We start from the raw sequence: 21584 nt of genomic DNA on the forward strand, positions 1-21584 counted from the left end.
AATAGGGAGGCGCCGCTCGCACCGAGGTCGGAGGTCGGAGTACTCGGCGGCGTTAGAGTGAAACGAGAGAGAGAGGCCATCGGAGACAGCCCTGGATTTGGGAGGGCTGCGATCGCCATGGATTCGAGAAGGAGAAGGCCGAGGAGGAGCGGAGGAGGACGGTAGGCGAATATAAACGGAACCCTCGATAGATTTATGTTAGGCGAGGTTGCTGGCAGATTAATTACAACTCCCTGCTTTGACTTCATAGTATTTATTCCTTTCCTATCTTCCAGCGACTTGGTAGCATCAAAATCTCCCCCAATCAGCCAAGATCCTCAGTGCAAGCTACTAATATCAATGAGATTTTTAAAAAATGGTCAACTATCATTCGGCCCATAGACAACAGCGATAAACAGATCTTGCTTCAGGCAAAGAACCAATAGAAGCAAGATAGCCGCACTCATCAATCTTGTTGTCATCCAATGCTCTGAGAAATGCTTGTGACGACAAAGAAATTTTTGTCTCCTAAAGCAAAGCATCATGATATCACAATTTGAGGACAAAATGAGGTCCATGATCGCATTACGTTTGCCAGCAGCCCCAGCTCCTCTGATATTCTAATATACGACAATCATTGAGATTAAGCAATCCTCAACTTACTAAGGAAATGAGAGTTTTTTTTACCCCAACACAATTTACAAACAATATAGAAAGATAAAACAGAGACCACCGATTCCACCAGCAAATTTAAAGGCAGTCCACTCGAAGGCAACAATCAAGGGTGATCATCAGAAGCAAGAGACAATCACAGTTATTCGAACAGTCAATAGATTCAAGAAACTCCCAAAGATAAGGCCTGCAATCAGCGGGGATAACATTGGCACAAGTACAGTATCTAAGAAAGAAATGGCCTGAGTAACTACAACTGCAAGGCGGCAGTCCAACATCAAATCACTAACAACAACTGAAAGGAAGAACAAAGAACAAAAAGAAGAAGAATCTATGGTTTTTAAGTATCATCATTAAACCTTCCAGTCAACAGCTTCAGCAACTCCTTTTAAGTAGTGGCAATTGCAGCCTTCTCTTTCTCCAGTTCAATCAATGTGTTCACCACCTCCTTAGCCATTTCTTTAGAGAAATTGAATCCACATGCCTTGCCCCATTCTAAAAGAAGATAGTGAGGAACAGAGCTCAATGGGCATGTAGCATGGAGAAGGTTGGGTTCGGTGTCAGGAATGGGGACTTTCTTTTTTCTCCTTGTTGAGATGAGTTTGGAGGTGGCTTTCTTCACAGTCCTTGCAACCCTCAGCCGGAAGGATTTACGGACTCTGGGTGCTTCAGCTTCAAACCGAGTTTCCACCTAAGAGTCGGGAGCACCATCCATGATCTCAACCTTTTTTTGCAGTTTTGGAACTGAGCGAAAGGACTCTACCACTCCAAAAGCCAATTATGATGCTACGCGAGGTGGGGTCAATATTCTAGCATCAACAGGTAGGTTAGAGTGCTCTTTGACTTGGTCAATGTTAGATATATGCCCTAGAAGCCAATATGGCTGACACATTATTAATTCTAGAACATAGTTTTGTACTTGACTTTATTATTATTGAATAATAAATGGGCATCTTTTTCATTCATATTGTTTATGTGTCTATGAATCGTCCAAAGAATTAATATGATGATGATGCATATTCTTAAGAGTTGAGAATTTGAGCCATGTGTCATTAGTGATTAATTCTTAAATGCTCCTGATCGATGGATCATCACGAGGACGGTGATCAATCCGATGAGATCAGTGCACAGATCGCTTTCCTTATGGATGGACGAGTCTCGAGTCCACAGTATAGGGACACATGAGTGATAGTACAGGTGCTTGTTAGAGAACAAGGGTACTGAGCGTGACCAAGACAAGAAGTCACTTGGATGTCTATCCACTCGTCAGTGACTTGCTTGATGTTGCAGTAGTGTGACTGGTCCTATGACCTGCGGTGCTTCGGCTATTCACAGTGAGGTTATTGTAGTTTGACTGCACGTATACATAGTCTCTAGACATACGAATCCTTGTAGTGTAGATTGGCTGCAGTAGGTTCACTGTAGGAGTAGGGTATGCACCTATAAGGAATCTATCGACCTTGGTAGATAAGGAGAGATCCTATGGATTTATAAGACTGAGTTCGTAAGACCTCGGCCGGGGCAGTACGTACAGTGGAGAAAGAGTTTTCCACTCTCGAACTTAAGTCGAATAAATCTTGACATATGACAGACGATGGGGTTTGATTCCATGACCTCCATCCTGTAGGGATCCACGATAGAAGGATTGTGTCACACGATAACTGCACCTAGAAGTTCATCATTTCATTCTGCTGTGTAGCCACTACATGCTACTAGGTGTCACTGGTGGATGGTGAGACTCACAGAAAATATCTCGATGGTCGATAAATCCTAATGAGTTGAGTTGGAATTGTTTCCAACCCGTTGAAAGGAGTTTTTAATGATATTGTGATAGAGATCGCAATATATCTCACTACCAGACAGAATAAAACCTATGGGGTCACACACATTAGAAGTATTGACCGATCCGATGGTTGAATTGTGATTATGAATCACGAATATCAATTAGATTGATAATCAGTTGAAGAAGGAACAATGAGATTTAATTAATTGGACTTAAACACGAATCCTACTTAGAGTAGGATTCCTAGAGTCCTAATTGGATTAGGACTGGGAGTCCTACTTAGAGTAGGATTCCTAGAATCCTAATTGTATTAGGATTATGAATTCAACTTGGAGTCCTACTTGGATTAGGATTCCTAGAAGTCCTAATTAGATTAGGACTTCGAGTCCTACTTGGAGTAGGATTTCTAAAGTCCCAATTGGATTAGGACTAAAATTAAATAAGTCCTAATTGGATTAGAATTTCTTAAGTCCTAATTAATTATTAATCTAATGAATTAAGATGACTCTCAATTGGATTAGGATTGAAGAGTTCAATTGAGTCATAATTCATTTGAGTTCTAATTGGATTAGGACTTACATGGATTAAACCCAAAATTGGCTCATCCTTAGACTAAGCCTAATTAGATTAGGACTTAGCCACAAGGAGGCCCCCTAATCCTCCTTAGAGGAGGACTAGGGCTAACCAAGAGGAGGGGCGTTCGCCTCCTCCTCCTTTTCTTCCTTGGTGCGGCAAGACAAGAGGGGCCGGCGCCCCTCTTGGAATAAAATCAAGGAGCTCCTAAAAGTTAGGAGCTCCACATCCTTTTTAAGGGAAACATGGGGCAGCACCTAGGGCGTTCAAGCCCTCCTCCTTTCAGCCATATGCCTCCCTCTCCCCTTCCTTGGTTCAGCCGCAAGCAAGGAGAAGAAAAGAAGTGGTGTTGGCGGGCCTCCTCCTCCTCCCTTCCTTCTTCCAACGCAAGGGAAAGAAAAAGGCTGCATCTAGCCTTTGGATCTTCTCCCTTGATCCCTTCTTCCTCTTCCTCCTCCCTTTGGCATTCAAGAGTTGATTGAAAGGGAGGTGATCAGCCATCAAAACAAATCTCTGCAAGGGAGCTAGCACCCCGGGGAGATTCAAGCGTTTGGATCGGTTCTCTGCTTCGTGTGGATACCCGTAGAGGCCGGATGCGTGTGTGGCTTCAAGCGAGCCTTCTTCCTAAACCACGAACTTCAGTTTGTGGTGACCATCTACCCACACAAGGTAAAGATCTGATCTTCTTAATGTTTTTAAAGTTTTTAATCCTAATCTATCTACGAACGGTTTTTGAAATACGTTCGTGAGATGAACGTCGATCCCGCGCATGCCACTTCCGCTGCCATCTGAATTTTTTTTTGAAATTTCTGCGGCATAGGCGGGTTTCCAACAGTCAACTCTACATGCTTGGGTTTCATCCCCTTCAGAATCATGTAACTCTTGGTGGGATCCTATGGAACCTTCCAAAATGTCTATTGAGTTATCTTGACACGGAGAATCATGGAGATTTTGTAGGTCTCCACGTCACCGTTACCATGTCCTATATAGGGGGAGCCATCCATATCCGTTTGCAGAAAGGAGCCAATGTTTGGGCAGCCTTCATATTGCCAAGAAAAGAAAGAGGGCAAGAAGCTTTAGTACTCTTAGGTATGGTAGGGCTGTCCAATAAAACTAAATCGGCCATCAACGGCCATCAATGGTTGCTTCTCGAGCCTCTCATCAGCAGGAAGGTAATTTGAAATTTGTTCCAACCCGGATCGCATAGTAAGGCCCAATTCACTATGCAACTGGTTCAGAAGTGGACCGCTCCTAGTTGCCAACAAGGGGGGTGGAACTTGACAGTCTGGCAAGTAGCTTCTGAGTTAGTAGCGTGCGGGGCGGCGAAGACAGCAATACAGGGGCAATGGGTGACAGAGACAAGGCCAGCCGCCTTTTTTTTGATGAGGGTTCTCAGGACTAGAGTCATCCTGATTAGTTATCTCTATGGCTGTATCATCCCCTTCCACAGGTGTAGCTTCCTCCCCTCCATTCCCACCATGCGAGGAGGGTCCTTAACGAAGCATCCTCATTACAGCGACGAGGGAGCATCATCTTGATTTTGGAAGAAGGGGTTTCTTTGTATCCAGTTTTTCTCCCAATCCATTCTTGGACATATGTCGGAGAATAGTGGACTCCCGACTATGGAATCTTTGATTACTACCCCGAACCTTGTACATAGCTTCGCCTAGAGTCACCCATATGATCTACGAGATAGCTTCTAGCTTGTTGCAATAGGCAAGCACTTTGAAGAATGAGAGGTCCTTACAATAAGCATCTTCCACACAACACACATCCATCATTAACATGCCATCCTTTTTTAGTAAGAATCTCTCATGTATGCAGTCGATTTATGAGCGCAAGCTATATAAACATTCTCACTCTTTCTAGTAAAGCCGCCTTCCATAGGCTCTTATAAAAAGGACAGCGAAGGCCACCATTATATGAAATTTATAGAAAGAGTTCACTATAAACAACCTCTTTGTGAGGAGTTTACACAGGAGGACATTGCCAATTCGAGACGGTCTTACATGAGAGAGAGTTTCTTTGATGGTATATAGTTGATCCATATGTTGTCTTTTAAGGGTCCTCTTACTTTAACTTTCTAAGAGAGTATTCTCCATAACCACTGTGAGGCAACCGTGCCACTTCATTAGCATAGAGCTCAGTAAACAAAGAGGAGAGCTTCAAGGCCTAGCCAGCTATCCTCCTAAAAGCGGATGTTCTTGCCATTTTCTAATTTAAATGACAGACAGTTCCAAAAAACTTCAAGTTGTTTGCTGATGTCTTTCCAAATAGGGGATAGACTTCTAAGGCTTTTTCTAATTCTCATCCTACATTTTTTTCTCTGATAGTAAGCTCTTTGAATAAGCTTCCACCAAAGGGAGTCACTGCCTTGTAAGAACTTTCAAGCCTATTTTACAAGAAATACTAGGTTCATTTGCTCAATATTTTTTATCTCCATCCCTCCTTGTTCCTTGGATCTATACACCAAATTCCAATTCACCAAGCAATGGAAGCCACTAACTTTGTCCACTCCTTTCCAAAGGAATGCACGATGCATCTGATCAATCTTATTAACGACCCATTTTGGTAATCTAAACACTGACATATAGTAAGAAGAGAGAGTTGACATAACACCATTAATAAGCATAATTAGCCTACCCCCAAATGAGAGAATCTCTCTTTCCAAGTAGCCAATCTCCTATTGATCTTCTCTAACAATGGAAGCCAACATTGCCTTGTAAGTCTCTTGTCAAATAGTGGCAGACCCAAGTAAGTAAATGATAGGGTATCTTTCTTGCAATTCATCAAAGCAGCCATCACATTGGATTCCTCTTTATGCATATTAAGGCCAATAATAGAGCTTTTATGGAATTTTATTCTCAACCCTGAAGCCTCTTCACAGGCCAGGAGAATGGCTTTCACTGCAACAATACTTTCCTTTTTTGTGGCACAGAAGAGCAGAGTATCGTCAGTAAATTGAAGGCTTTTAATATTGTAAAATACATCAATTTTTTTAATTTCTTCAACTAACCCTATAGATCCTCCTTGTTAAGAAGCCTCGCCAAAACATCAGTAGCCAAGATACACAAGGAAGGAGATAAGGGGTCATCTTGTCAAAGACCTTTGCGACATTTGATACAATTTCCTGGTTTACCGTTCACAAGGAGAGCCACTCCAGCTGAAGATAGTAAGCAATGAATTCAATGGGTGAAGGTCTTCGGAAAACCTCTTGCTTGAAGAGCTTCTACCAAAAAATCCCTGTATAAACTATCAAACGCCTTTTCAAAATCGAGCTTGCAAAGAATTCCTTTAAGGCTCGATCTTTTGCAATATGCAATCATTTCATGTGCACTAAGAAAGCTTTCGATAATAGACCCCCCTTTGATGAAAGCATATTGAGAATCATCAATTAGTAAAGGAAGATACTTTGCAAGCTGCATAGAGAGCACTTTGGAGATGATTTTGTATAGGCTATTGAGAAAGCTGATAGGTCTCAAATCTCACAGTGAGAGAGCACCCTCTTTTTTAGGAATAAGGGATGTGTAAGGAAAATTTGACCAAGAGAAGTCGAGCGCACCTTTGTTGAAGTCCTCCATGAGAGCCATAATATCATCCCTAATGACATCCCAAAATTTCTTGAAAAATGCAAAAGAAAATCCATCAGGGTCCAGGGTTTTTAAGCTTCCAAATGAGAAGATGGCTTTCTTAACTTCATCAATGGTAAAGACCTTCATCAAATTGCTCAGATCAACCATGGATTCTCTATATAAACAGGGCCAATTAATTTTAATTTTGGGCAAAGAGTGTACAACAAACATACTCTTAAAGAAATCATAAAGTTTACTATAAATGCCATTGGAGTTTGGTATTCAATGCCATCCTCAGTGATCGAAGCAATAATATTCCTCCTCTTTCTCCTTAAAGCAACCTTCTTTGAGCCATGTTATCTTGGCCCTTTGTGTCTAATATACTTCTTTTTTTTGGTAGATCTTGTCTAATGATTGTTTTAAAAATCTTCTTTTATTAAACTCCTCCAATGAGAGATCCACACCTTCTTCCTTCTTATCAAGGAGATTCACCTCATGAAGTAAGGTTTCTTTCAGTTCTCTATTAAAATTTCTTTTACTTGACGCCCATTTCTTGCGAGCATTTCGAACTTGTTTAGGTTTTGAACCCACTGAGCCTATCGTGTTAAAAGAACCTCTAATCTTTCTCCAATTATTGACTACAATATCATGAAGATCTGGCTCATTGTTCCACCAAGCTTTAAATCTAGAATTTTGGGCCTTTGAAATCTGACCGGGGTAGTCTAGCACAATTAGTACATGTTCGGAGGAAAGAGCTTAATAGAGCTTTTTGGGAAGATGCTGGGAACAAATCCTCCCATTCAGTGGAGAGAAGGAATTTATCAATCTTGCTAGAGAAGAATGTTCCCATCCATTGCTCCAAGTAAAATCATGGCCCTTTAGTTCCAAGTCCATAAGGATAAGGGAAGAAATGAAATCCATAAAGGCAAGATTGTCTTTGAGACACTGCAACTTTTTCTTTCCTATCTTCCAGTGACTTAGTCACATCAAACTCTCTACCAATTAGCCAAGGTCCTGAGTGCATGCTTCTGATATCAATGAGACTTTGAAAAACTTGGTCCCTGAAGCAGTGATAAGCAGGTCGTTGTTTCACGGCATGGAGCAAATAAGGTCACAGTTAAGAGAAAACAATTTTGAAAGGAGGTTGTGAGGGAGAAAAATCAGAATTTCATCCTATCAAGATGCCACCTGAAGAACCAACAAAAACAAGATGGGCCCACTCATCAATCTTGTTTGCCACCCAATGCTCTGAGGTAATGCTTGTGACGACGAAAAAATTTTTCGTCTCCTGAAGCATAATTTATTCACAATTGAGGACAGAATGAGGTCCCTAATCGCACTACGTTTGCCGGCAACCCCAGCTCCTCTCATATTCCAAGATACGACAATCATTGAGATTAAGCAATCCTCAACTCACTAAGGAAGTGAAAGTTCCTACCCCCAACATAATTTACAAACAAATATAGAGAGACGAAATAGAAACCGCTGATTCTACCAACAAATAAAAAGCAGTCCACTCGAAGGCAACAACCAAGGGTGATCATCAAAAGCAAAAGACAATCGCAGTCATTCGAGCGGGTCAATAGATTCAAGAAGCTCCCAAAGATAAGGATAGCAATTAGCGGGGATAACATTAGCAAAGGTACAATATCTAAGAAAAGATGGCTTGAGTAACTACAAGAAATGGAAGAAGGCAAGAAGCTTAGTACTCTTAGGTTTGGCAAGGTTGTCTAGCCAAATTAAATCGGCCATCAATAGTTGCTTCTCAAGCCCCTCATCAGCAAGAGGGCAATTTGAAATTTGTTCCAACCCAGATCGCATAGTAAGGCTCGGTTCACTATGCAACCGGATTCAGAAGTGGACTGGTCCTAGCTGTCGATAGGAGGCGGAACTCGGCAGTCCGGCAAGTAGTTTTTGAGTTGGTGGCATGCGGGTCGGCGGAGACAACAACATAGGGCATTGGGTATCAGAGACAAGGTCAACCATCTTCTTTTGAACGAGGGTTCTCAGGACTAGAGTCATTATTATTAGTTTTCTTTATGGAATGTATCATTCCCCTTCCACAGGTGTAGCTCCCTCCCCTCCATTCCCCACCATGCGAGGAGGGTCCTTCATGAGCATCCTCCTTACACTGATGAGGAGCATCATCTTGATTTTGAAAGAAGGGGCATCCAGTTTTTCTCCCAATCCATTCTTAAACATATGTCGGAGGATAGTGGACTCCCAGCCGTGGCATGCTTGATTACTACCCGGACCTTGTAAGTAGCTTCGCCTAGAGTCACTCGTATGATCTACGGAATATCTTCTAGCTTGTTGCAATAGGCAAGCACTCCGAGGATTGAAAGGTCCTTACTAATAAGCGTCTTTTGGTGTGACCCTCTCTAAGAGGCGAAGCCATCAATCATTCTTCTCACCGACTTCACATCCTAAGCATGCAAAGGAACACCAAAAAGTTCAAGGAAAACTTTGTTTTGTAAGGAGTGAGGTACAACTTTGTCTCCTATACGACCATGGCTTGACAGTGACTCCAAAGTGTCAGTCCCTCAAGAATCCTCAGCGAAGAGCACAGAGAAGAGCCAAACCAGAGGGGAAGAAAGCCAAGTGCCTATTATAACCAAAGTTAGGCTGAATCTTCTTAGGGCTTTAGCAACTCTTAGAGGGCCCAGAGGCCAAATGCCCTCTCCCAATGGAAAAACTTGGATAATACTAGCTCTTGCCAGTTCTTGGTATCTCTGCACATGACGATCCTCTATTGGAAGTTTCAAGATGTCCTTAGAGATCACCAACTTCTCCTATATTTGACGCATTTCTTCCCAATCGACAGGTGTGTGAGGAGTGTCCCACTTTTTGGCAGATGAAGCACATAAGACCATTCCTACATTGACTCTTGTAGTGGCCATGGTCACACATCTAAAGCACGCTCCTCTCCTAAACAACCGACCTCTATTCTCCCGGGGATTCGCTAGAGGTGTTGCTCCCTTTTCAAAAGCATGGGTTAGTCCCTTAAAGCCAAAGGTGGGAGGATGGGTAGTAATGGAGGAGTTAAGGCGATAGATTTGGTGACTGGGGGCAGGCTCCAAACTAAAGAGGTCCACCCAATGCCTAAAGGTAGGAGGAGGGTTTAGAAAATTAGAGTCATAAGAGAGAGGTTGTTTACCCTTCAAGTCATTGTTTACCTCAAAAGAAGGCCCTTTGATCCCTCCCAATGCAGCGCATCGCCTTTCACTTAGTGGGATTGCATTGGCACCGGTAAGCAATAGGGTCTTCGAGGCTTTTCCGGCTCCTCCTCTCTATCCTTTTGATGGATATCCTCCAAACCTTCTACTGAGATGCTGATTCTTTTTCCTTCTTCAACCATCCATCTAGTTCCCTCCTTTGCCATCTATCTCTTGTCAATCTAATCCACCCATCTCATTTCCAGTTTCATCGACTTGAACGATACCAACATCCAGCCATTCAACTTCTCTTTTCTCTCTCCCCTTGAGAACGTCTTCTCCCACCCTTGAGGGTGTGGATCTGTCGAAGAAAACCCTAGCCGCACCTTCTTCCCTCCTGTCTCCCCTATTTCTACTTGGGTCACTGCTCACAACTGCACCTTCTCCAATGTGATCACTCTGAGCTTGAATTTGTGATTGGATCCCCCAACAGAAATTTTTTAAATCATTATATCACTATCATCATCGCCATCCAACCAAAGAAACCCTAACCCTAGATCCAAAACCCCCAAATCACCAGCAAGAAATTAGGGATTTAAGGAAAGCATTGCGAAGAGAGGAGGAAGGGAGGAGGGTTTGGAGTCGGAGAGGGGAGAGGCGGGCGCTCCAGATCTAGGTTCTCTCAAGCCTATGTACCCTTCGATGGGAGGAGAGCGAGGGAATTTAGGGATTTAAGGGAAGCATTGCGAAGAGTGGAGGAAGGGAGGAGGGTTTGGAGTTGAAGAGGGAGGAGGCAGGGAATCTTGACTGAGATTCAGAGAGGGATCGAAGATCTGACTTGTAGAAATCGACAGATTTGAGCTTGCTGGAGGATATCATGGTTTCCGGAGAAAGGATGAGGGAGACGATCAAATTGCAAGGTCCGGTGGAAGGAACGGATGTTGCAGGAGTAGATTTGCTGTCTTCTGCCCGGACGAGCGAGCAAATCGGCAACCGGTGGTAGCGATCGGCGCGACACTACAGATCCAGAAGAAAGATCCAAATCCCATTCTTAAACCTATTATTTGGCTTGCAGAGACATAGAAGGAACATCTAGTAGAGATCTAAGCTTTAATAATCTCAGTGGTCCAATTCCAATTTCTTCATTGCTACCTAGCTTTTGGCAACCTTACTGTACAGTTTCATCCACACTAGAGCCTCCAACCAAACTGAATATAACCAACTTGACTTGGATCAAATTCCATCACTTAAAAACTTTAAAAATAAGCCAGGTCAAATTTGCACTCGGAAAATCTTGGTTTGCGCAATCACAAAATCCCAATATGTCACTTGTAGCTGATTATATCGTCAAACAATCAAGCTATTCATGAATAGTTCAAAGTACAAATATCAAATACTGAAGAAATCTTTACTTCTTACTAGATTTTTAGACGAGCTGTCCTTGTCGAGTTGAAATTAAACGGCCTGGCTCAAGCTCATGTTAGCTCGTAGACACTTCTTCTAGTGGTTAGGTTAAACTGTAACTCGGTCAAATTTTCTGGCTCAAGCTCTATACGTAGTTGGGACCACATCCTCAAGTGACCCACAACACAAACACTATAAATCCACTCCTTTATCTTGCAACAAAATTTTGGGTGGCCTATGCCTCCCTTTATCATCAAAAAAAAAAATCAGCCCTAACTTGCAACGTCAACGAGATGGATTTTGGTGCCAAGTCCCATTCTAGAAGGCGATGTGGTTTTTTTTTTCACCTTCATCTTTTTTGGATAAATCATCAGGGTCTTTGATGACCCAACATAATCTTTTAGTTTCAACCATGGCTGCTCGGGCTGGATGACCCATTCCATGGCACCCCTTGACATCCTTCGAACAAAATTAATTACTAAAAATAAAATAACAGTGTTAGTAACTGGCAAATCCAAGAGTCCATGGATGCTTTGTGGTTTGTAACTGCTTGGATCGGATAGACTTATCCACAAAAGGAGTCAGAATAGAAGTCACCTTCGAGCTTTGAGCCGGCTGGTGTAACCAGATCACACTGTTAGGCTTCTCCCCGGAGGTCGCAAGAGGAGAGATGGGGATCGCGAGGAGTTCTGCTTCTCTTCTTTTGGCCTTCCTCTTCTCTCTTCTTCTCCAAAGACCAACCTTTGCTGCCAAAAAGGCAAGGCTTTTGAATGTTCGATTAGTTTCCTTTGTATTTATTCTGTGAATTTGGCCTCTTAATGCGTTGCTCTGTATTTCGATTCCAAATCCGATCTGGTTTTCTTATATCTGGGCTGCTTCTTTTTTTTTTGTTTCCCCACCTTTTTTGGTGCAGTCTTATGTTGTGTACCTTGGCGGCCATTCACACAACGGCGAAGAGGTTTCTTTGCATGTCTCCAAGCGAGTGAGAGACTCTCACTATGAGCTCTTGGCATCAGTCTTGGGGAAGTAAGCGCTTCTCCAAAGTTTCCTTCAATTTGTCCACCTTTTTTAAATTGTATATAAACTCCCTAATTACTTGATTGTTTTTAAATCGAACATAGTAAGAAGGCCCAAGATGCTTTGTTTTACTCCTACACGCGGTATATCAATGGCTTCGCAGCGAATCTTGAAGAAGAAGAGGCAATGGAGATCTCAAGTGAGACTCCTCTTCTTTTATATAATTTGAGCTTCCCCTGTTCTCCTCTGTTTCCTTCTTTCTTCTGTTCTGATTGCGTTCTCTTCTTGCAGAGTATCCTGGAGTCCTCTCTGTGTTTCCAAACAGAGGATACAAACTTCACACAACTCGGTCATGGGATTTTCTTCGCCTCGAGAGGGATGGCAGAGTTCCAAAGGAATCGTTATGGACGAAGGCAAGATTCGGCGAGGACATCATCATTGGGAACCTCGATACCGGTACTCCCTTCTGCTCTTATTTCAGATTCATACCTTTAGTAAAACTTACAAAGACAAACTGATTGCAACCCCACGTTCCTTTGACTAAATAACAACCTCATGAGATCTTTTACCTCTCACAAAGTTTCCACAAGTATTTGTCCCTTCGTTTTTTCCAACTGAATGTTTGGTTTTCCTGATCGAATCTTCTTCTATGTCACTTTTTAGAAGCTCAGGAAATTCTACATATTTTGTTTGTTTGTGTGACTTAATCATATGTCACGCCCCAAACCTATCATCTGGGTCGACCACGTGACACGGCCGTATGCAAGGCCTATTATGAACAACGCCCTAAAGTTCATGCAAGGCCTATTATGAACAAAAATCTAATAACTCCACAAATAATCAATTAGTTCAAATAATAAATCCATCATATTCAAATAATCAAACTGGTTCAGTTACAAGATTTTTAGATGTTCATTGGTATCAAAGAAAGAAAAACTAACTAGCCGATAACTCCAATACTCGAACTCCATGCCCAACCCATCCAAAATTATACATCCTCTGACTTTGAAAAAAAGAGGTGATGTGAGCTTTACATCTTAGTAAAAATCTCCACACATCCATACCAATATAATGATATAGGTTTGAAAATAGCAAGAAAACGTCACGCACATCATGAAACCACAAACCGACTATCAATATTGTTCGAATAATCAATATAAATATGTACATCAAATATCAATAAAAATTCAGCCACTCAAGATTGATATATCATACAATATCTCATAAATCTTTATTAGTGTTTTCAATATTTTTTATTTCATTCCTTTTAACTTGATCTGGATCAATTACCTTTTTGATTTTGGATGAAATCTCGATCATGTTTTCAGCCTGTGATCGAGCAACCAATTGTATCACATTTTCAGCCTATGATGGGGCAACCAATAGTTTCACATTTTCAGCCTATGATGGGGCAACCAATAGTTTCACATTTTCGGCCTGTGACAGGGCAACCAGTAGTTTCACATTTCCATCTTGTGACGAGGCAATCAATAGTATCACATTTCTAGCCTGTGATGGGGCAACCAGTAGTTTCACATTTTTGACCTGTGACAGGGCAATTAATAGTATCACATTTCTGTCCTGTGACGAGGCAACTGATATTTTTACATTTTCGACCTGTGACGGGGTAATTAATAGTATCACATTTTCACATTTCCAGCATGTAATGGGGCAACCAATGATAACGAAATAAGCCAAAAGTTCTTATTCATTCACTGAAGTTCACATCTATACATCAATTCCTTTTTCTTTCCGGCTTTAGACTAACCACAGTCACGTTTCTTCGCCCATGATGAGGCAATCAATATAACATGATTAGTCCAGAGCATCACATCCATTAGTCCGATCATGCAAGTATAAATTATGCTCATATATGCACCCATCATACTATCAATCATAAGCAAACATGATCAAAATACAATTTAATACCAAAACCATCATAAAACCATTATTGCTTCTTACTTTTCTGGATCATTAGCATATCATACATATAGGTACAAAAATATCTATATCATACAGGTCGATGTACAAGAATTCTTACCTCTTAGCTGACAACCAGACAAACTAATCACCTGCCCACACCAATCTTTTTTGCCTCAAATTCAACATCTTTTGTGTATAAATATGCTTTAGACTTTTATGATCCGTAAAAATTTTGCAATGTTCACCATATAAATAGTGCCTCCATATTTTTAAAGCAAAGATCACAGTCGCTAACTCTAAAGCATGAATAGGGTAGTTCTGCTCATATGTTTTTATTTATCTGGAAGCATAGGTTATTACTCTAAAGCTAGCTCAATGGTGAAAGCTCCGAGTTCCTCCCACGAAACACCTATCCATCTAAGGCCTCATTTGGGAGAGTTACTGGTAGTAGAGCTTTTGAAAGTAGAACTTTTTGAAGTTGAGTTTTCATAAAAAACTGCTTGTTGTTTTGTAACTATATTTCTAAAGTGTTGTGCCACTTTAATATGTGTTTGGCAAACAAACTGAAAAAGTACTTTTGGGATGACAAAATGACCATAAAGGATATTGCATAGTATTATACAACATAGCATAATAAATATATAATATGTATCATACATAAATATATAATATAGTATAAAATTAATAATAATAATAATTATTATTAATATAATTAATATAATTATAATATAATAAATTTATAGTAAATATATAATATAATTAATATATTTAATACATAATATTATATATATGTATATATAATTATTAATATATATTAATAATTTAATATATATATAATTATTTAATAATATTTATAGTATAATACAATAATAAATGTATAAAATATAATAATTATTAGCGTAAATTAATTTTTCTTAATATAACAAATTTTCTAGCTAGGTGATAAAATTGGTTAAACAATTATTAAAGTGACATTTTGTGTAATTGTTATATTTTATCATGAGTATTTTAGTCAAAAAAACAGCTTTCCGACCTGGCCTAAAAGTGTTTTTCCGGAAAGCTCCAAAATGGAGTTTCTTCCAAAAGCTGTTTTTAGCTTTATGAAAAAGTAAAACAGCTTCCCGAAATTTTTACCAAACATTCATATTTCATCTAAAAGTACTTTTGGAAAGCCAGAAAGTGCTTTTTGGCCCTCCAAAAACTCCCCCAAACAGGGCCTAAATCTTTAATGGAAGAGCTCCCAGGTTGATGCCAAGGAAGAGGGAGAAGAGTGCCTTTTATAGGTGAAATCGGCTCAAATTTGGTAAGCTTTAATTGCCCTCTTCCGGTGGGATCGGAGGGAGAACGGAGCAAGGGAAGAGGAAGACTCCCGATTGGAGTCTTCTCCCCTGCCTTGGAGTCTTCCTCCCTGCCACATGGGCCGAGCTGGTGCCGTGGCCCAGAGGCTGGCCCGGCCCAATGGAAAATATATATGGGCTCTCACAATATATGTGCCTTCCTCAGGAGGATCTACCTGACTAAATGTTCATGGTGGACAGGGACCATTGACCAAGACTACATGTTCTATATTTTCTTCACTTGGGTTCCTTCTTTTCATCCTCAAGTTAAATTATCTGAACCCTTTTCTTTTGTGCACTGTGGATGTGTAGGTGTGTGGCCAGAGTCCGAGAGCTTTAAGGATGATGGCATGGGGCCAGTTCCATCCAAGTGGAAGGGAATCTGCCAGATTGGAGAAGATAAGAGCTTTTCATGCAACAGGTCCATTCCATGCCCCCTCGCATCTTTTGAAAACTATTTTCAAGGCACTCCCTTTTTTATGATAGATGCACTCGCACTTGTGTTTCTAGTTATCCATCCATCCAGTACGAAGCCTTCATTAAATCCTTGCATTCCACCGATGACTAAAACTTGTAGATGCACTCCCTTTTTTGGAAAAGGAAGCAATCCGCGACACGTTTTGGACTCTTGGAGTTCGCAGATACGCTATTTAGGTTCCGGAAGGCCCATCTTATTTTTTGTTTCCCCAGGATTTATAGATGCTCACTATACTCTACTTCCATGGCAGGTTCTGATCACATCGTTGGTGTATCAGGGGAACCACTAAAAAAAAACTCTTCATGGTCGGCTCTGTGAGAAATTGTTTTGGCTTGGTTTCCCATATTTTGGAAAAAGAAAACCTGCTTCAGAAATGCCACCTTCTAGTGGTATTATTATATGGTTTCCCAGCGGTTCTTCTCATCCCGCTCCAATGCTTACCCTTCTCTTCGACAGTGCACCACCAACTTTTACTCGAAAAGATGGCAATCAGATCGGATAAGATAAGAGCCGGATCGAATATACGATGGACTAAATATTGTCAATCGTTATTAAACGGATCAAAAATCTAAATTCAGACTTGACTCTATTATTAAGTCGATATTTAGCTTAATTTACGACGGATCGAAACAAGTTAAACGGATTATAAGTTAAGCTTGCATTCTTATCTTTACCTGTGGGAAGTGATTAAGCTCTTATTAATATATCAATCCTCTGATTTGATGATGGATCTTATTTTGTGGCACGCAGAAAGCTGATCGGTTCACGGTACTACAGCAAGGGCTACGCATCCGCGGCCGGCCCGCTCACGCCACCTTCGACGCGCCGCGCGACACAGACGGTCATGGGACCCACACCTCTCGACCGCCGGCGGTGGTTCGTGCCCGGCGCCAACATCTTTGGCTACGGCAACGGCACGGCCAACAGGCGGCTCCCCGCGGCCCGCGTCGCGGCCTACAAGGTCTGCTGGCCGCCCATCAATGGGAGTGAGTGCTTCGACGCCGACATCATCGCCGCCTTCGATGCAGCGATACACGACGGGGTGGGACGTGCTCTCGGTGTCCCTCGGCGGTGATCCCACCAACTACTTTTCTCGACGGCCTAGCCGATCGGGTCGTTCCCATGCCGTCAAGAATGGGATCACCCGTGGGTCTGCTCGGCCGGCAACTCCGGCCCCGCGCCCAGGTTCCGTCACCACACAACGCACCATGGATAATTACAGCAGGGGCAAGCACCATGGACAGGGAGTTTCCAGCCTACGTCAACTTCAACAACAAAAGCATTAAGGTTGTCGGGGCCGGCGCTTATAAAGTTTTAATTCCCCCTACTCTCAAAAGAAAATTTTATAATTAATTTCTTATTCTCTCGGAATTCTTTTGGTATTTTTTCTACCTATTTCGGTTATATGCTCGTAGATTACTTTTATATACTACGAGGATTTCTGTTTATTCATTAATAAATAATATGATACGCTATATGATCTACAAACGTGTCGACTAATAATTCTCTGACCAATTCTTCTTTTATCTTTACAGGGAGAGAGCCTTTCTCCGAAAGGCCTGCCAGGAAACGAGCTCTATCCAATGACATAAGCTCCAAAAGAAGACCAGAGCTTCAAATGCCTCCGCGCATGATGCGTAAGAACCAACTCATTTCCATCCCACCAATAACTTTCTCGTAAAATCTCTGGTGCAATATCAACTGGTATGTTGGAGCAGTCTATTCTCAAGTAAGCATCGCTATAAAAGAATCCCAATTAGGGAAGACTTGTTAGATATCGTAATCATAATTAATTATCATGTAAGTTCTGCAATTTGATAATCTGCATACTGTATCGTATTACATCGTGTTAAAGATCCTGCTCTTATTACAAGACTAGGTGAAATCCTTAATGAAGACCAGAACAGGTTGTGGCAAATGAAGCAGTTATGTTAAGGACTATTGAGTTCTTGTCAACCAAGCAGCAGATAAACCTTGATGATTTTAACAGAAGAACAAATTTGCTTTCTCTTTAATTCTGCAGTGAGTTGTGTTACCTGGGTTCGCTGGACCCTGAAAAGGTTAGAGGGAAGATAGTCGTCTGTCTCCGTGGAATTATCGCAAGAGTGGAGAAGGGTGAAGCCGTTCTGCAGGCTGGCGGCAGCGGGATGGTCCTCGTCAATAATCAGAGCCTCGGAAATGAAATCATCGCCGATGCTCACGTCCTCCCAGCAACCCATATCTCTTATAATGATGGATTTTCCCTCTTCTCATACCTCAAGTCCGCCAAGTAAGCTGTCACCAATTTATTTCCTGCTTATAGTCACAGAAATGTTCTGTGCTCTGCTGTGCAAGGATGTAGATCACAGAATTATACAGACCATTAATGAATTAGCTTTCTAACCGGTGAAGTCATTCCCTGAGAATTCACACATGATTCAATATTTCGCCAATCAACCTATAGAGAAATGAAAAACTAGCAGTTTATCAAGTAACGAACTTGGTTTTTGGTTGTTGTTGTCTCCCTGATAAGTGGATATATTGCTGGCCATCTTGCGCATTGCATGCATACGTTCATTCACATTAACTTGGACCAAACTGTAAATATATGATATTATTATTTCCTTTACAAACACTCACAGATTGTCACTCAAATGTCAAACAAATACGCACTATAATTCTCTAACCATGACAATTTTCTGTCAGGTCACCACTTGGTTACATTACAACCCCAATTACACAGTTCGACACGAAACCAGCACCATTCATGGCAGCTTTCTCATCTCAGGGGCCAAACACTGTCAATGCTGAGATCCTAAAGGTCTACAAAAAATTCTATTATTTCTTTTTTTTAGCTCATCTGAGTTCTTCTAATGTTCCGATTTAACTTCTTTGCTTGCTGCCTGATATCACTGCACCTTTCAGCCTGATATCACTGCACCAGGGATTAGTGTTCTTGCTGCCTACACAGGAGCTGCTGGACCAACTGGTCTAGCTTTCGATACACGACGCGTCGCCTTCAACTCAGTTTCTGGCACTTCCATGTCGTGTCCTCATATTTCTGGTGTCGTGGGCCTCCTCAAGAGTCTCCATCCTGATTGGAGTCCTCCAGCGATAAAATCAGCAATTCATGACCACTGGTATGAGGTTCATGAGCTTTATCAATTCAACTTTTTTTTTTTCTATTTTCAGGGAATTTATTTCTTTCGTAAATATGTGCTAGGATTGAAATGTATGATCATGATTGTGAAATTGGAAAGTTCTAACCAGAGCAGATAATTTCAAATTTCATGATTTTTGTTCCTCATTCGTACTCTCATCCTACTCAGAAAAGAGTTCACAACTTTGATATTTTTTTGCTTTCATTTGTGGTAACACAATTTATGATTTGGAAAATATTCTGGGAATGACTTATAATTCTTACCTGTTCTTCTCTCTTTCCTTCTATTAATTTGCAGCAAAAACTCAGGACAACATCGACGAGCCTGTGTTAAATTCATCCTATGTTAAGGCTACACCATTTAGCTATGGATCTGGTCATGTGCGACCAAACCGTGCCATGGATCCTGGCTTGGTCTATGATTTAACAACAAATGATTATTTGAACTTCTTATGTGCTCTAGGCTACAACTCCACCCAGATAGCAATATTCAGCAATGACTCTTTCTCATGCCCCTCTAAACCCCCAAAGCTTGAAGATTTTGAACTACCCTTCAATCACCATCCCTGATCTCTCTGGATCCATCACTGTGACCCGCGCAATGAAGAATGTCGGATCGCCAGGCACATACATCGTCCGTGTCAGAGAACCAAGAGGTATTTCAGTGTCCGTGAATCCAACAAGCTTAACATATGACAAGATAGGGGAAGAGAAAAAGTTTGAGGTTACTTTGAAGGTTAAGAAAGGTCATACGTCTACGGATTATGTTTTTGGAGGGCTAATATGGTCTGATGGGAAGCACTACGTGAGAACTCCTTTAGTAGTGAGTGCTGCAGGATTGGAGCCTTAGCCAAGGAGCTGAAAGTTTTTTATATTTTTTAAAAAAAATTGTGAGCAGTTGTAGAAGCAAACTGGTGGTTTGATTCATTGGAAGATGAAGTTAATGGATGGAGATTGCTATTTGTATCATTTGGATCAATAAAAGCAATTAGAAAATTGCTTCAGAACTAGGTCTCTGTATTTCTTCATCCTTCTCTTTCCTCTTATTTTGTAGCTGAAAGGATCAGACGGTCAGTATCACTGAAATTTTCTGAAATTTGCTTCTCTACTTACAGCGAAGTTCTGGAAACATTAATAAGATCATAAACATTTGGATTTAAGAATTAACTTTTTAGTAAGTATTTTAAAAAAGCTTGTCTTTTACCAAGGTGAAATCAATACTGAAATTTATTACTTTGCCAACAAATAATAAAAAAAACCAAACATGTAACATTGACTATTCATTACCATAGCCATAACAGTCTTCAATTTATTGTTGATTTCACTGGATAATCATGAAAATTTTATCGACCAAATGAGTCATTAAATTATTGCTATATGATGACATTGCTTAGAATTTAGATGCTTCCCAGATTTCCACAACTATTCTAACAATTGTTGATAAACTATTTCTGATTTTCCTCAAAAAATAAAAAATAAATTGTTCCTGATATCTTCGTATCATCTTTCTAATGTTTATTGCTTCATAATACTGAAGCTACTTCACATCATTCTTATTGTTGAACATGTGATCTTTTATTTTCTTGAAATTGTTCTGAACTACTACCCATTTTTATGTTTTGTTTTCTGGAAACTTGAAAAAATTATCCTGCCTGAATTATTTGCCATAAAGAAGGATGTCATAATGGTCAGAGCAAATTCACTGCGAAATTCTTATACAAATCCTTGAAGGAAACTTCTGCAAATTCATTGGACTAAAATCTATAAAAGCTTCTTACCAACACCTACCTTGCCTCTCCAAGTGAGAGGGCTTAGGTTCAAACCCAGTTCTGAAAAGAAAAATGAGAGCAAAAGTTAAGAAATGCTTTATGACCATATGGATCAATTGACACATGGTGAGACTGTCTGAAATTAATCTTCATTATCTTTAGTAACCTGGCCTTATCATCAGAATTTAACTGCCAGTGTAGGCCAACTCTTAGTTGACTGAGGTATGGGTTGGTTTCAGGTCTATTTAACAAAAGTTTACTCCATTTACCCATCACTTACCATGGCTACCCATACAAGAGTAACAAGACTACTAGGATAAAAATCGTAAAGGGGCTTCCCTCTGAAAAAAGATACAGGTGTCTAAATTATTGGCAAGCATGCTATTAAATAATAGCTGCTCATCAGTTATTCAGGTAGCCTTTTGCATGTTGAGAGACTGATATTTGTAATAAAGAATTCTATAGATAGTTTCTTGAAACACTTCCATGTAAATTATTTTTACATAAATAGCTTTCCTCACCACTGTCTTTAGTGCTGCATAAAGTCCCATGTCCAATTTCATATGACATGATTGCAGCATGCTATGATCCATGAAACTTATGTAATTTTGAATTGCTTGTGCCGGATACGACCTTCAAAACATCAACAACTATTGGACCTACTTCTTTTCCTTGAAGCTTTCAATAAGTGGGAATTCTCTGAGTGCTTAGAGTTACATGTTTGGCATCTCTTCCTAAAAGTTTGTTGATGCGACTCAAAGCCTTAGAAACCAAACGCCACGA

At 40.7% G+C, this 21584-nt stretch overlaps 1 pseudogene; it reads left to right on the top strand.

Annotated features, from left to right (window-relative positions):
- Positions 1-11530: 11530 nt before the first annotated feature.
- LOC103710684 lies at positions 11531-20046 on the top strand (annotated as a pseudogene).
- Positions 20047-21584: the final 1538 nt, after the last annotated feature.

This window comes from Phoenix dactylifera, chromosome 1 (assembly GCF_009389715.1).
Source record: "Phoenix dactylifera cultivar Barhee BC4 chromosome 1, palm_55x_up_171113_PBpolish2nd_filt_p, whole genome shotgun sequence".
NCBI classification, from domain to species: Eukaryota; Viridiplantae; Streptophyta; class Magnoliopsida; order Arecales; family Arecaceae; genus Phoenix; species Phoenix dactylifera.